A 16,507-nucleotide genomic window follows, 5' to 3' on the forward strand; every position below is an offset into this window, starting at 1 on the left:
ACAGTGTGCTTGCAAAGTTTGAAACAGCGAAATGTGAACTTAGACTAGGCGAGCGTTCTTGAGAGATCAGGAAGCTTGTCTGAAAATGTGACCGTATGGCTCGTGGTGTCGGTAAAACTAAAACTCATCAATAGATTTTTTTCATCTTATTCCAATAAACAGTGTGCTTGCAAAGTTTGAAACAGCAAAATGTGAACTTAGACTAGGCGAGCGTTCTTGAGAGATCAGGAAACTTGTCTGAAAATGTGACCGTATGGCTCGTGGTGTCGGTAAAACCAAAACGCATCAAGCGTTGGTGGTATAGTGGTGAGCATAGCTGCCTTCCAAGCAGTTGACCCGGGTTTGATTCCCGGCCAACGCAAGAAAATCTGATTTTACGACACTTTATTCAGCAAATTTTGCGTTCCTATTTAACATTTTCAATGACTGTTACTGCACTTGTTGATGAATCAACAACATTTTGTGCTGGATCATGCTCTACATAGATCAGATATGAATGACTATCGGAAATTGTCAATCACTTTGGGTTTTTTGTTTTTGAATTTTTTTTCTTGTGCAATAATGGTCATTTTAAGCACGTCTCTCGAAAATCTGAACCGTATCAGTTTGGAAGAACCCAATTTTTGGGAAGTGCCCAAGTCAAGTTAAAATTTCTGCAATAGATTTTTTTTCATCTTATTCCAATAAACAGTATGCTTGCAAAGTTTGAAACAGCAAAATGTGAACTTAGACTAGGCGAGCGTTCTTGAGAGATCAGGAAGCTTGTCTGAAAATGTGACCATATGGCTCGTGGTGTCGGTAAAACCAAAACACATCAAGCGTTGGTGGTATAGTGGTGAGCATAGCTGCCTTCCAAGCAGTTGACCCGGGTTCGATTCCCGGCCAACGCAAGAAAATCTGATTTTACGACACTTTAGTCAGCAAATTTTGCGTTCCGATTTAAAATTTTCAATGACTGTTACTGCACTTGTTGCTGAATCAACAACATTTTGTGCTGAATCATGCTCTACATAGATCAGATATGAATGACTCTCGGAAATTGTCAATCACTTTGGGTTTTTTGTTTTTGAATTTTTTTTCTTGTACAATAATGGTCATTTTAAGCACGTCTCTCGAAAATCTGAACCGTATCAGTTTGGAAGAACCCAATTTTTGGGAAGTGCCCAAGTCAAGTTAAAATTTCTGCAATAGATTTTTTTTCATCTTATTCCAATAAACAGTGTGCTTGCAAAGTTTGAAACAGCGAAATGTGAACTTAGACTGGATCATGCTCTACATAGATCAGATATGAATGACTCTCGGAAATTGTCAATCACTTTGGGTTTTTTGTTTTTGAATTTTTTTTCTTGTACAATAATGTTCATTTTAAGCACGTCTCTCGAAAATCTGAACCGTATCAGTTTGGAAGAACCCAATTTTTGGGAAGTGCCCAAGTCAAGTTAAAATTTCTGCAATAGATTTTTTTTCATCTTATTCCAATAAACAGTGTGCTTGCAAAGTTTGAAACAGCAAAATGTGAACTTAGACTAGGCGAGCGTTCTTGAGAGATCAGGACGCTTGTCTGAAAATGTGACCGTATGGCTCGTGGTGTCGGAAAAACCAAAACGCATCAAGTGTTGGTGGTATAGTGGTGAGCATAGCTGCCTTCCAAGCAGTTGACCCGGGTTCGATTCCCGGCCAACGCAAAAAAATCTGATTTTGCGACACTTTAATCAGCAAATTTTGCGTTCCTATTTAACATTTTCAATGACTGTTACTGCACTTGTTGCTGAATCAACAACATTTTGTGCTGGATCATGCTCTACATAGATCAGATATGAATGACTCTCGGAAATTGTCAATCACTTTGGGTTTTTTGTTTTTGAATTTTTTTTCTTGTACAATAATGGTCATTTTAAGCACGTCTCTCGAAAATCTGAACCGTATCAGTTTGGAAGAACCCAATTTTTGGGAAGTGCCCAAGTCAAGTTAAAATTTCTGCAATAGATTTTTTTTCATCTTATTCCAATAAACAGTGTGCTTGCAAAGTTTGAAACAGCGAAATGTGAACTTAGACTGGATCATGCTCTACATAGATCAGATATGAATGACTCTCGGAAATTGTCAATCACTTTGGGTTTTTTGTTTTTGAATTTTTTTTCTTGTACAATAATGGTCATTTTAAGCACGTCTCTCGAAAATCTGAACCGTATCAGTTTGGAAGAACCCAATTTTTGGGAAGTGCCCAAGTCAAGTAAAAATTTCTGCAATAGATTTTTTTCATCTTATTCCAATAAACAGTGTGCTTGCAAAGTTTGAAACAGCGAAATGTGAACTTAGACTAGGCGAGCGTTCTTGAGAGATCAGGAAGCTTGTCTGAAAATGTGACCGTATGGCTTGTGGTGTCAGTAAAACTAAAACACATCAAGCGTTGGTGGTATAGTGGTGAGCATAGCTGCCTTCCATGCAGTTGACTCAGGTTCGATTCCTGGCCAACGCAAGAAAATCTGATTTAACGACTCTTTAGTCAGCAAATTTTGCGTTCCTATTTAACATTTTCAACGACTGTTACTGCACTTGTTGCTGAATCAACAACATTTTGTGCTGGATCATGCTCTACATAGATCAGATATGAATGACTCTCGGAAATTGTCAATCACTTTGGGTTTTTTGTTTTTGAATTTTTTTTCTTGTACAATAATGGTCATTTTAAGCACGTCTCTCGAAAATCTGAACTGTATCAGTTTGGAAGAACCCAATTTTTGGGAAGTGCCCAAGTCAAGTTAAAATTTCTGCAATAGATTTTTTTCATCTTATTCCAATAAACAGTGTGCTTGCAAAGTTTGAAACAGCGAAATGTGAACTTAGACTAGGCGAGCGTTCTTGAGAGATCAGGAAGCTTGTCTGAAAATGTGACCGTATGGCTCGTGGTGTCGGTAAAACCGAAACGCATCAAGCGTTGGTGGTATAGTGGTGAGCATAGCTGCCTTCCAAGCAGTTGACCTGGGTTCGATTCCCGGCCAACGCAAGAAAATCTGATTTTACGACACTGTAGTCAGCAAATTTTGCGTTCCTATTTAACATTCTCAACGACTGTTACTGCACTTGTTGCTGAATCAACAACATTTTGTGCTGGATCATGCTCTACATAGATCAGATATGAATGACTCGCGGAAATTGTCAATCACTTTGGGTTTTTTGTTTTTGAATTTTTTTTCTTGTACAATAATGGTCATTTTAAGCACGGCTCTCGAAAATCTGAACCGTATCAGTTTGGAAGAACCCAATTTTTGGGAAGTGCCCAAGTCAAGTTAAAATTTCTGCAATAGATTTTTTTCATCTCATTCCAATAAACAGTGTGCTTGCAAAGTTTGAAACAGCGAAATGTGAACTTAGACTAGGCGAGCGTTCTTGAGCGATCAGGAAGCTTGTCTGAAAATGTGACCGTATGGCTCGTGGTTTCAGTAAAACTAAAATACATCAAGCGTTGGTGGTATAGTGGTGAGCATAGCTGTCTTCCAAGCAGTTGACCCAGGTTCGATTCCCGGCCAACGCAACGGCTGTTACTTTTCTTGTTGCTGAATCAACAACATTTTGTGCTGGATCATGCTCTACATAGATCAGATATGAATGACTCGCGGAAATTGTCAATCACTTTGGGTTTTTTGTTTTTGAATTTTTTTTCTTGTACAATAACGGTCATTTTAAGCACGGCTCTCGAAAATCTGAACCGTATCAGTTTGGAAGAACCCAATTTTTGGGAAGTGCCCAAGTCAAGTTAAAATTTCTGCAATAGATTTTTTCATCTTATTCCAATAAACAGTGTGCTTGCAAAGTTTGAAACAGCGAAATGTGAACTTAGACTAGGCGAGCGTTCTTGAGAGATCAGGAAGCTTGTCTGAAAATGTGACCGTATGGCTCGTGGTGTCGGTAAAACCAAAATGCATCAAGCGTTGGTGGTATAGTGGTGAGCATAGCTGCCTTCCAAGCAGTTGACCAGGGTTCGATTCCCGGCCAATGCAAGAAAATCTTATTTTACGACACTGTAGTCAGCAAATTTTGCGTTCCTATTTAACATTCTCAACGACTGTTACTGCTCTTGTTGCTGAATTAACAACATTTTGTGCTTTATCATGCTCTACATAGATCAGATATAAATGACTCGCGGAAATTGTCAATCACTTTGGGTTTTTTGTTTTTTAATTTTTTTTCTTGTACAATAACGGTCATTTTAAGCACGGCTCTCGAAAATCTGAACCGTATCAGTTTGGAAGAACCCAATTTTTGGGAAGTGCCCAAGTCAATTTAAAATTTCTGCAATAGATTTTTTTCATCTTATTCCAATAAACAGTGTGCTTGCAAAGTTTGAAACAGCGAAATGTGAACTTAGACTAGGCGAGCGTTCTTGAGAGATCAGGAAGCTTGTCTGAAAATGTGACCGTATGGTTCGTGGTTTCGGTAAAACTAAAATACATCAAGTGTTGGCTGTATAGTGGTGAGCATAGCTGCCTTCCAAGCAGTTGACCCGGGTTTTATTCCCGGCCAACGCAAGAAAATCTGATTTTACGACACTGTAATCAGCAAATTTTGCGTTCCTATTTAACATTCTCAACGACTGTTACTGCTCTTGTTGCTGAATCAACAACATTTTGTGCTGGATCATGCTCTATATAGATCAGATATGAATGACTCTCGGAAATTGTCAATCACTTTGGGTTTTTTGTTTTTGAATTTTTTTTCTTGTACAATAACGGTCATTTTAAGCACGGCTCTCGAAAATCTGAACCGTATCAGTTTGGAAGAACCCAATTTTTGGGAAGTGCCCAAGTCAAGTTAAAATTTCTGCAATAGATTTTTTTCATCTTATTCCAATAAACAGTGTGCTTGCAAAGTTTGAAACAGCGAAATGTGTACTTAGACTAGGCGAGCGTTCTTGAGAGATCAGGAAGCTTGTTTGAAAATGTGACCGTATGGCTCGTGGTGTCAGTAAAACCAAAATGCATCAAGCGTTGGTGGTATAGTGGTGAGCATAGCTGCCTTCCAAGCAGTTGACCCGGGTTCGATTCCCGGCCAACGCAAGGAAATCTGATTTTACGACACTGTAGTCAGCAAATTTTGCGTTCCTATTTAACATTCTCAACGACTGTTACTGCTCTTGTTGCTGAATCAACAACATTTTGTGCTGGATCATGCTCTACATAGATCAGATATAAATGACTCGCGGAAATTGTCAATCACTTTGGGTTTTTTATTTTTTAATTTTTTTTCTTGTACAATAACGGTCATTTTAAGCACGGCTCTCGAAAATCTGAACCGTATCAGTTTGGAAGAACCCAATTTTTGGGAAGTGCCCAAGTCAATTTAAAATTTCTGCAATAGATTTTTTTCATCTTATTCAAATAAACAGTGTGCTTGCAAAGTTTGAAACAGCGAAATGTGTACTTAGACTAGGCGAGCGTTCTTGAGAGATCAGGAAGCTTGTCTGAAAATGTGACCGTATGGCTTGTGGTGTCGGTAAAACTAAAACACATCAAGCGTTGGTGGTATAGTGGTGAGCATAGCTGCCTTCCAAGCAGTTGACCTGGGTTCGATTCCCGGCCAATGCAAGAAAATCTGATTTTACGACACTGTAGTCAGCAAATTTTGCGTTCCTATTTAACATTCTCAACGACTGTTACTGCTCTTGTTGCTGAATCAACAACATTTTGTGCTGGATCATGCTCTACATAGATCAGATATAAATGACTCGCGGAAATTGTCAATCACTTTGGGTTTTTTATTTTTTAATTTTTTTTCTTGTACAATAACGGTCATTTTAAGCACGGCTCTCGAAAATCTGAACCGTATCAGTTTGGAAGAACCCAATTTTTGGGAAGTGCCCAAGTCAATTTAAAATTTCTGCAATAGATTTTTTTCATCTTATTCAAATAAACAGTGTGCTTGCAAAGTTTGAAACAGCGAAATGTGTACTTAGACTAGGCGAGCGTTCTTGAGAGATCAGGAAGCTTGTCTGAAAATGTGACCGTATGGCTTGTGGTGTCGGTAAAACTAAAACACATCAAGCGTTGGTGATATAGTGGTGAGCATAGCTGCCTTCCAAGCAGTTGACCCGGGTTCGATTCCCGGCCAACGCAAGAAAATCTGATTTTACGACACTGTAGTCAGCAAATTTTGCGTTCCTATTTAACATTCTCAACGACTGTTACTGCTCTTGTTGCTGAATCAACAACATTTTGTGCTGGATCATGCTCTACATAGATCAGATATGAATGACTCGCGGAAATTGTCAATCACTTTGGGTTTTTTGTTTTTTAATTTTTTTTCTTGTACAATAACGGTCATTTTAAGCACGTCTCTCGAAAATCTGAACCGTATCAGTTTGGAAGAACCCAATTTTTGGGAAGTGCCCAAGTCAAGTTAAAATTTCTGCAATAGATTTTTTTTCATCTTATTCCAATAAACAGTGTGCTTGCAAAGTTTGAAACAGCGAAATGTGAACTTAGACTGGATCATGCTCTACATAGATCAGATATGAATGACTCTCGGAAATTGTCAATCACTTTGGGTTTTTTGTTTTTGAATTTTTTTTCTTGTACAATAATGGTCATTTTAAGCACGTCTCTCGAAAATCTGAACCGTATCAGTTTGGAAGAACCCAATTTTTGGGAAGTGCCCAAGTCAAGTAAAAATTTCTGCAATAGATTTTTTTCATCTTATTCCAATAAACAGTGTGCTTGCAAAGTTTGAAACAGCGAAATGTGAACTTAGACTAGGCGAGCGTTCTTGAGAGATCAGGAAGCTTGTCTGAAAATGTGACCGTATGGCTTGTGGTGTCAGTAAAACTAAAACACATCAAGCGTTGGTGGTATAGTGGTGAGCATAGCTGCCTTCCATGCAGTTGACTCAGGTTCGATTCCTGGCCAACGCAAGAAAATCTGATTTAACGACTCTTTAGTCAGCAAATTTTGCGTTCCTATTTAACATTTTCAACGACTGTTACTGCACTTGTTGCTGAATCAACAACATTTTGTGCTGGATCATGCTCTACATAGATCAGATATGAATGACTCTCGGAAATTGTCAATCACTTTGGGTTTTTTGTTTTTGAATTTTTTTTCTTGTACAATAATGGTCATTTTAAGCACGTCTCTCGAAAATCTGAACTGTATCAGTTTGGAAGAACCCAATTTTTGGGAAGTGCCCAAGTCAAGTTAAAATTTCTGCAATAGATTTTTTTCATCTTATTCCAATAAACAGTGTGCTTGCAAAGTTTGAAACAGCGAAATGTGAACTTAGACTAGGCGAGCGTTCTTGAGAGATCAGGAAGCTTGTCTGAAAATGTGACCGTATGGCTCGTGGTGTCGGTAAAACCGAAACGCATCAAGCGTTGGTGGTATAGTGGTGAGCATAGCTGCCTTCCAAGCAGTTGACCTGGGTTCGATTCCCGGCCAACGCAAGAAAATCTGATTTTACGACACTGTAGTCAGCAAATTTTGCGTTCCTATTTAACATTCTCAACGACTGTTACTGCACTTGTTGCTGAATCAACAACATTTTGTGCTGGATCATGCTCTACATAGATCAGATATGAATGACTCGCGGAAATTGTCAATCACTTTGGGTTTTTTGTTTTTGAATTTTTTTTCTTGTACAATAATGGTCATTTTAAGCACGGCTCTCGAAAATCTGAACCGTATCAGTTTGGAAGAACCCAATTTTTGGGAAGTGCCCAAGTCAAGTTAAAATTTCTGCAATAGATTTTTTTCATCTCATTCCAATAAACAGTGTGCTTGCAAAGTTTGAAACAGCGAAATGTGAACTTAGACTAGGCGAGCGTTCTTGAGCGATCAGGAAGCTTGTCTGAAAATGTGACCGTATGGCTCGTGGTTTCAGTAAAACTAAAATACATCAAGCGTTGGTGGTATAGTGGTGAGCATAGCTGTCTTCCAAGCAGTTGACCCAGGTTCGATTCCCGGCCAACGCAACGGCTGTTACTTTTCTTGTTGCTGAATCAACAACATTTTGTGCTGGATCATGCTCTACATAGATCAGATATGAATGACTCGCGGAAATTGTCAATCACTTTGGGTTTTTTGTTTTTGAATTTTTTTTCTTGTACAATAACGGTCATTTTAAGCACGGCTCTCGAAAATCTGAACCGTATCAGTTTGGAAGAACCCAATTTTTGGGAAGTGCCCAAGTCAAGTTAAAATTTCTGCAATAGATTTTTTCATCTTATTCCAATAAACAGTGTGCTTGCAAAGTTTGAAACAGCGAAATGTGAACTTAGACTAGGCGAGCGTTCTTGAGAGATCAGGAAGCTTGTCTGAAAATGTGACCGTATGGCTCGTGGTGTCGGTAAAACCAAAATGCATCAAGCGTTGGTGGTATAGTGGTGAGCATAGCTGCCTTCCAAGCAGTTGACCAGGGTTCGATTCCCGGCCAATGCAAGAAAATCTTATTTTACGACACTGTAGTCAGCAAATTTTGCGTTCCTATTTAACATTCTCAACGACTGTTACTGCTCTTGTTGCTGAATTAACAACATTTTGTGCTTTATCATGCTCTACATAGATCAGATATAAATGACTCGCGGAAATTGTCAATCACTTTGGGTTTTTTGTTTTTTAATTTTTTTTCTTGTACAATAACGGTCATTTTAAGCACGGCTCTCGAAAATCTGAACCGTATCAGTTTGGAAGAACCCAATTTTTGGGAAGTGCCCAAGTCAATTTAAAATTTCTGCAATAGATTTTTTTCATCTTATTCCAATAAACAGTGTGCTTGCAAAGTTTGAAACAGCGAAATGTGAACTTAGACTAGGCGAGCGTTCTTGAGAGATCAGGAAGCTTGTCTGAAAATGTGACCGTATGGTTCGTGGTTTCGGTAAAACTAAAATACATCAAGTGTTGGCTGTATAGTGGTGAGCATAGCTGCCTTCCAAGCAGTTGACCCGGGTTTTATTCCCGGCCAACGCAAGAAAATCTGATTTTACGACACTGTAATCAGCAAATTTTGCGTTCCTATTTAACATTCTCAACGACTGTTACTGCTCTTGTTGCTGAATCAACAACATTTTGTGCTGGATCATGCTCTATATAGATCAGATATGAATGACTCTCGGAAATTGTCAATCACTTTGGGTTTTTTGTTTTTGAATTTTTTTTCTTGTACAATAACGGTCATTTTAAGCACGGCTCTCGAAAATCTGAACCGTATCAGTTTGGAAGAACCCAATTTTTGGGAAGTGCCCAAGTCAAGTTAAAATTTCTGCAATAGATTTTTTTCATCTTATTCCAATAAACAGTGTGCTTGCAAAGTTTGAAACAGCGAAATGTGTACTTAGACTAGGCGAGCGTTCTTGAGAGATCAGGAAGCTTGTTTGAAAATGTGACCGTATGGCTCGTGGTGTCAGTAAAACCAAAATGCATCAAGCGTTGGTGGTATAGTGGTGAGCATAGCTGCCTTCCAAGCAGTTGACCCGGGTTCGATTCCCGGCCAACGCAAGGAAATCTGATTTTACGACACTGTAGTCAGCAAATTTTGCGTTCCTATTTAACATTCTCAACGACTGTTACTGCTCTTGTTGCTGAATCAACAACATTTTGTGCTGGATCATGCTCTACATAGATCAGATATAAATGACTCGCGGAAATTGTCAATCACTTTGGGTTTTTTATTTTTTAATTTTTTTTCTTGTACAATAACGGTCATTTTAAGCACGGCTCTCGAAAATCTGAACCGTATCAGTTTGGAAGAACCCAATTTTTGGGAAGTGCCCAAGTCAATTTAAAATTTCTGCAATAGATTTTTTTCATCTTATTCAAATAAACAGTGTGCTTGCAAAGTTTGAAACAGCGAAATGTGTACTTAGACTAGGCGAGCGTTCTTGAGAGATCAGGAAGCTTGTCTGAAAATGTGACCGTATGGCTTGTGGTGTCGGTAAAACTAAAACACATCAAGCGTTGGTGGTATAGTGGTGAGCATAGCTGCCTTCCAAGCAGTTGACCTGGGTTCGATTCCCGGCCAATGCAAGAAAATCTGATTTTACGACACTGTAGTCAGCAAATTTTGCGTTCCTATTTAACATTCTCAACGACTGTTACTGCTCTTGTTGCTGAATCAACAACATTTTGTGCTGGATCATGCTCTACATAGATCAGATATAAATGACTCGCGGAAATTGTCAATCACTTTGGGTTTTTTATTTTTTAATTTTTTTTCTTGTACAATAACGGTCATTTTAAGCACGGCTCTCGAAAATCTGAACCGTATCAGTTTGGAAGAACCCAATTTTTGGGAAGTGCCCAAGTCAATTTAAAATTTCTGCAATAGATTTTTTTCATCTTATTCAAATAAACAGTGTGCTTGCAAAGTTTGAAACAGCGAAATGTGTACTTAGACTAGGCGAGCGTTCTTGAGAGATCAGGAAGCTTGTCTGAAAATGTGACCGTATGGCTTGTGGTGTCGGTAAAACTAAAACACATCAAGCGTTGGTGATATAGTGGTGAGCATAGCTGCCTTCCAAGCAGTTGACCCGGGTTCGATTCCCGGCCAACGCAAGAAAATCTGATTTTACGACACTGTAGTCAGCAAATTTTGCGTTCCTATTTAACATTCTCAACGACTGTTACTGCTCTTGTTGCTGAATCAACAACATTTTGTGCTGGATCATGCTCTACATAGATCAGATATGAATGACTCGCGGAAATTGTCAATCACTTTGGGTTTTTTGTTTTTTAATTTTTTTTCTTGTACAATAACGGTCATTTTAAGCACGGCTCTCGAAAATTTGAACCGTATCAGTTTGGAAGAACCCAATTTTTGGGAAGTGCCCAAGTCAATTTAAAATTTCTGCAATAGATTTTTTTCATCTTATTCCAATAAACAGTGTGCTTGCAAAGTTTGAAACAGCGAAATGTGAACTTAGACTAGGCGAGCGTTCTTGAGAGATCAGGAAGCTTGTTTGAAAATGTGACCGTATGGCTCGTGGTGTCGGTAAAACCAAAATGCATCAAGCGTTGGTGGTATAGTGGTGAGCATAGCTGCCTTCCAAGCAGTTGACCCGGGTTCGATTCCCGGCCAACGCAAGAAAATCTGATTTTACGACACTGTAGTCAGCAAATTTTGCGTTCCTATTTAACATTCTCAACGACTGTTACTGCTCTTGTTGCTGAATCAACAACATTTTGTGCTGGATCATGCTCTACATAGATCAGATATGAATGACTCGCGGAAATTGTCAATCACTTTGGGTTTTTTGTTTTTTAATTTTTTTTCTTGTACAATAACGGTCATTTTAAGCACGGCTCTCGAAAATTTGAACCGTATCAGTTTGGAAGAACCCAATTTTTGGGAAGTGCCCAAGTCAATTTAAAATTTCTGCAATAGATTTTTTTCATCTTATTCCAATAAACAGTGTGCTTGCAAAGTTTGAAACAGCGAAATGTGAACTTAGACTAGGCGAGCGTTCTTGAGAGATCAGGAAGCTTGTCTGAAAATGTGACCGTATGGCTCGTGGTTTCGGTAAAACTAAAATACATCAAGTGTTGGCTGTATAGTGGTGAGCATAGCTGCCTTCCAAGCAGTTGACCCGGGTTTTATTCCCGGCCAACACAAGAAAATCTGATTTTACGACACTGTAGTCAGCAAATTTTGCGTTCCTTTTTAACATTCTCAACGACTGTTACTGCTCTTGTTGCTGAATCAACAACATTTTGTGCTGGATCATGCTCTACATAGATCAGATATGAATGACTCTCGGAAATTGTCAATCACTTTGGGTTTTTTGTTTTTGAATTTTTTTTCTTGTACAATAACGGTCATTTTAAGCACGGCTCTCGAAAATCTGAACCGTATCAGTTTGGAAGAACCCAATTTTTGGGAAGTGCCCAAGTCAAGTTAAAATTTCTGCAAAATATTTTTTTCATCTTATTCCAATAAACAGTGTGCTTGCAAAGTTTGAAACAGCGAAATGTGTACTTAGACTAGGCGAGCGTTCTTGAGAGATCAGGAAGCTTGTCTGAAAATGTGACCGTATGGCTCGTGGTTTCGGTAAAACTAAAATACATCAAGCGTTGGTGGTATAGTGGTGAGCATAGCTGCCTTCCAAGCAGTTGACCCGGGTTCGATTCCCGGCCAACGCAAGGAAATCTTATTTTACGACACTGTAGTCAGCAAATTTTGCGTTCCTATTTAACATTCTCAACGACTGTTACTGCTCTTGTTGCTGAATCAACAACATTTTGTGCTGGATCATGCTCTACATAGATCAGATATAAATGACTCGCGGAAATTGTCAATCACTTTGGGTTTTTTGTTTTTTAATTTTTTTTCTTGTACAATAACGGTCATTTTAAGCACGGCTCTCGAAAATCTGAACCGTATCAGTTTGGAAGAACCCAATTTTTGGGAAGTGCCCAAGTCAATTTAAAATTTCTGCAATAGATTTTTTTCATCTTATTCCAATAAACAGTGTGCTTGCAAAGTTTGAAACAGCGAAATGTGAACTTAGACTAGGCGAGCGTTCTTGAGAGATCAGGAAGCTTGTTTGAAAATGTGACCGTATGGCTCGTGGTGTCAGTAAAACCAAAATGCATCAAGCGTTGGTGGTATAGTGGTGAGCATAGCTGCCTTCCAAGCAGTTGACCCGGGTTCGATTCCCGGCCAACGCAAGAAAATCTGATTTTACGACACTGTAGTCAGCAAATTTTGCGTTCCTATTTAACATTCTCAACGACTGTTACTGCTCTTGTTGCTGAATCAACAAAATTTTGTGCTGGATCATGCTCTACGTAGATCAGATATGAATGACTCGCGGAAATTGTCAATCACTTTGGGTTTTTTGTTTTTTAATTTTTTTTCTTGTACAATAACGGTCATTTTAAGCACGGCTCTCGAAAATCTGAACCGTATCAGTTTGGAAGAACTCAATTTTTGGGAAGTGCCCAAGTCAATTTAAAATTTCTGCAATAGATTTTTTTCATCTTATTCCAATAAACAGTGTGCTTGCAAAGTTTGAAACAGCGAAATGTGAACTTAGACTAGGCGAGCGTTCTTGAGAGATCAGGAAGCTTGTTTGAAAATGTGACCGTATGGCTCGTGGTGTCGGTAAAACCAAAATGCATCAAGCGTTGGTGGTATAGTGGTGAGCATAGCTGCCTTCCAAGCAGTTGACCCGGGTTCGATTCCCGGCCAACGCAAGAAAATCTGATTTTACGACACTGTAGTCAGCAAATTTTGCGTTCCTATTTAACATTCTCAACGACTGTTACTGCTCTTGTTGCTGGATCAACAACATTTTGTGCTGGATCATGCTCTACATAGATCAGATATGAATGACTCGCGGAAATTGTCAATCACTTTGGGTTTTTTGTTTTTTAATTTTTTTTCTTGTACAATAACGGTCATTTTAAGCACGGCTCTCGAAAATCTGAACCGTATCAGTTTGGAAGAACCCAATTTTTGGGAAGTGCCCAAGTCAATTTAAAATTTCTGCAATAGATTTTTTTCATCTTATTCCAATAAACAGTGTGCTTGCAAAGTTTGAAACAGCGAAATGTGAACTTAGACTAGGCGAGCGTTCTTGAGAGATCAGGAAGCTTGTCTGAAAATGTGACCGTACTGCTCGTGGTTTCGGTAAAACTAAAATACATCAAGTGTTGGCTGTATAGTGGTGAGCATAGCTGCCTTCCAAGCAGTTGACCCGGGTTTTATTCCCGGCCAACACAAGAAAATCTGATTTTACGACACTGTAGTCAGCAAATTTTGCGTTCCTATTTAACATTCTCAACGACTGTTACTGCTCTTGTTGCTGAATCAACAACATTTTGTGCTGGATCATGCTCTACATAGATCAGATATGAATGACTCTCGGAAATTGTCAATCACTTTGGGTTTTTTGTTTTTGAATTTTTTTTCTTGTACAATAACGGTCATTTTAAGCACGGCTCTCGAAAATCTGAACCGTATCAGTTTGGAAGAACCCAATTTTTGGGAAGTGCCCAAGTCAATTTAAAATTTCTGCAATAGATTTTTTTCATCTTATTCCAATAAACAGTGTGCTTGCAAAGTTTGAAACAGCGAAATGTGTACTTAGACTAGGCGAGCGTTCTTGAGAGATCAGGAAGCTTGTCTGAAAATGTGACCGTATGGCTCGTGGTTTCGGTAAAACTAAAATACATCAAGCGTTGGTGGTATAGTGGTGAGCATAACTGCCTTCCAAGCAGTTGACCCGGGTTCGATTCCCGGCCAACGCAAGGAAATCTTATTTTACGACACTGTAGTCAGCAAATTTTGCGTTCCTATTTAACATTCTCAACGACTGTTACTGCTCTTGTTGCTGAATCAACAAAATTTTGTGCTGGATCATGCTCTACGTAGATCAGATATGAATGACTCGCGGAAATTGTCAATCACTTTGGGTTTTTTGTTTTTTAATTTTTTTTCTTGTACAATAACGGTCATTTTAAGCACGGCTCTCGAAAATCTGAACCGTATCAGTTTGGAAGAACTCAATTTTTGGGAAGTGCCCAAGTCAATTTAAAATTTCTGCAATAGATTTTTTTCATCTTATTCCAATAAACAGTGTGCTTGCAAAGTTTGAAACAGCGAAATGTGAACTTAGACTAGGCGAGCGTTCTTGAGAGATCAGGAAGCTTGTTTGAAAATGTGACCGTATGGCTCGTGGTGTCGGTAAAACCAAAATGCATCAAGCGTTGGTGGTATAGTGGTGAGCATAGCTGCCTTCCAAGCAGTTGACCCGGGTTCGATTCCCGGCCAACGCAAGAAAATCTGATTTTACGACACTGTAGTCAGCAAATTTTGCGTTCCTATTTAACATTCTCAACGACTGTTACTGCTCTTGTTGCTGGATCAACAACATTTTGTGCTGGATCATGCTCTACATAGATCAGATATGAATGACTCGCGGAAATTGTCAATCACTTTGGGTTTTTTGTTTTTTAATTTTTTTTCTTGTACAATAACGGTCATTTTAAGCACGGCTCTCGAAAATCTGAACCGTATCAGTTTGGAAGAACCCAATTTTTGGGAAGTGCCCAAGTCAATTTAAAATTTCTGCAATAGATTTTTTTCATCTTATTCCAATAAACAGTGTGCTTGCAAAGTTTGAAACAGCGAAATGTGAACTTAGACTAGGCGAGCGTTCTTGAGAGATCAGGAAGCTTGTCTGAAAATGTGACCGTACTGCTCGTGGTTTCGGTAAAACTAAAATACATCAAGTGTTGGCTGTATAGTGGTGAGCATAGCTGCCTTCCAAGCAGTTGACCCGGGTTTTATTCCCGGCCAACACAAGAAAATCTGATTTTACGACACTGTAGTCAGCAAATTTTGCGTTCCTATTTAACATTCTCAACGACTGTTACTGCTCTTGTTGCTGAATCAACAACATTTTGTGCTGGATCATGCTCTACATAGATCAGATATGAATGACTCTCGGAAATTGTCAATCACTTTGGGTTTTTTGTTTTTGAATTTTTTTTCTTGTACAATAACGGTCATTTTAAGCACGGCTCTCGAAAATCTGAACCGTATCAGTTTGGAAGAACCCAATTTTTGGGAAGTGCCCAAGTCAATTTAAAATTTCTGCAATAGATTTTTTTCATCTTATTCCAATAAACAGTGTGCTTGCAAAGTTTGAAACAGCGAAATGTGTACTTAGACTAGGCGAGCGTTCTTGAGAGATCAGGAAGCTTGTCTGAAAATGTGACCGTATGGCTCGTGGTTTCGGTAAAACTAAAATACATCAAGCGTTGGTGGTATAGTGGTGAGCATAACTGCCTTCCAAGCAGTTGACCCGGGTTCGATTCCCGGCCAACGCAAGGAAATCTTATTTTACGACACTGTAGTCAGCAAATTTTGCGTTCCTATTTAACATTCTCAACGACTGTTACTGCTCTTTTTGCTGAATCAACAACATTTTGTGCTGGATCATGCTCTACATAGATCAGATATAAATGACTCGCGGAAATTGTCAATCACTTTGGGTTTTTTGTTTTTTAATTTTTTTTCTTGTACAATAACGGTCATTTTAAGCACGGCTCTCGAAAATCTGAACCGTATCAGTTTGGAAGAACCCAATTTTTGGGAAGTGCCCAAGTCAATTTAAAATTTCTGCAATAGATTTTTTTCATCTTATTCCAATAAACAGTGTGCTTGCAAAGTTTGAAACAGCGAAATGTGAACTTAGACTAGGCGAGCGTTCTTGAGAGATCAGGAAGCTTGTTTGAAAATGTGACCGTATGGCTCGTGGTGTCGGTAAAACCAAAATGCATCAAGCGTTGGTGGTATAGTGGTGAGCATAGCTGCCTTCCAAGCAGTTGACCCGGGTTCGATTCCCGGCCAACGCAAGAAAATCTGATTTTACGACACTGTAGTCAGCAAATTTTGCGTTCCTATTTAACATTCTCAACGACTGTTACTGCTCTTGTTGCTGAATCAACAACATTTTGTGCTGGATCATGCTCTACATAGATCAGATATGAATGACTCGCGGAAATTGTCAATC

At 38.9% G+C, this 16,507-nt stretch overlaps 11 non-coding genes across 11 annotated transcripts; all 11 read left to right on the plus strand.

Annotated features, from left to right (window-relative positions):
* Positions 1-818: 818 nt before the first annotated feature.
* Positions 819-890, plus strand: TRNAG-UCC (transfer RNA glycine (anticodon UCC)). The gene has a single exon. It is a non-coding gene; the product is annotated as a tRNA-Gly (tRNA).
* Positions 891-4,985: 4,095 nt separating this feature from the next.
* TRNAG-UCC (transfer RNA glycine (anticodon UCC)) lies at positions 4,986-5,057 on the plus strand. Its single transcript has one exon. It is a non-coding gene; the product is annotated as a tRNA-Gly (tRNA).
* A 4,356-nt stretch (positions 5,058-9,413) lies between these two features.
* On the plus strand, positions 9,414-9,485 carry TRNAG-UCC (transfer RNA glycine (anticodon UCC)). Its single transcript has one exon. It is a non-coding gene; the product is annotated as a tRNA-Gly (tRNA).
* A 1,512-nt stretch (positions 9,486-10,997) lies between these two features.
* Positions 10,998-11,069, plus strand: TRNAG-UCC (transfer RNA glycine (anticodon UCC)). Its single transcript has one exon. It is a non-coding gene; the product is annotated as a tRNA-Gly (tRNA).
* Positions 11,070-12,053: 984 nt separating this feature from the next.
* On the plus strand, positions 12,054-12,125 carry TRNAG-UCC (transfer RNA glycine (anticodon UCC)). Its single transcript has one exon. It is a non-coding gene; the product is annotated as a tRNA-Gly (tRNA).
* Positions 12,126-12,581: 456 nt separating this feature from the next.
* TRNAG-UCC (transfer RNA glycine (anticodon UCC)) lies at positions 12,582-12,653 on the plus strand. Its single transcript has one exon. It is a non-coding gene; the product is annotated as a tRNA-Gly (tRNA).
* Positions 12,654-13,109: 456 nt separating this feature from the next.
* TRNAG-UCC (transfer RNA glycine (anticodon UCC)) lies at positions 13,110-13,181 on the plus strand. Its single transcript has one exon. It is a non-coding gene; the product is annotated as a tRNA-Gly (tRNA).
* Positions 13,182-14,165: 984 nt separating this feature from the next.
* TRNAG-UCC (transfer RNA glycine (anticodon UCC)) lies at positions 14,166-14,237 on the plus strand. The gene has a single exon. It is a non-coding gene; the product is annotated as a tRNA-Gly (tRNA).
* A 456-nt stretch (positions 14,238-14,693) lies between these two features.
* Positions 14,694-14,765, plus strand: TRNAG-UCC (transfer RNA glycine (anticodon UCC)). The gene has a single exon. It is a non-coding gene; the product is annotated as a tRNA-Gly (tRNA).
* A 984-nt stretch (positions 14,766-15,749) lies between these two features.
* Positions 15,750-15,821, plus strand: TRNAG-UCC (transfer RNA glycine (anticodon UCC)). Its single transcript has one exon. It is a non-coding gene; the product is annotated as a tRNA-Gly (tRNA).
* A 456-nt stretch (positions 15,822-16,277) lies between these two features.
* Positions 16,278-16,349, plus strand: TRNAG-UCC (transfer RNA glycine (anticodon UCC)). The gene has a single exon. It is a non-coding gene; the product is annotated as a tRNA-Gly (tRNA).
* The last annotated feature ends 158 nt before the right edge of the window (positions 16,350-16,507 follow it).

Source organism: Pelobates fuscus, chromosome 3 (assembly GCF_036172605.1).
Source record: "Pelobates fuscus isolate aPelFus1 chromosome 3, aPelFus1.pri, whole genome shotgun sequence".
Taxonomy (NCBI): Eukaryota; Metazoa; Chordata; class Amphibia; order Anura; family Pelobatidae; genus Pelobates; species Pelobates fuscus.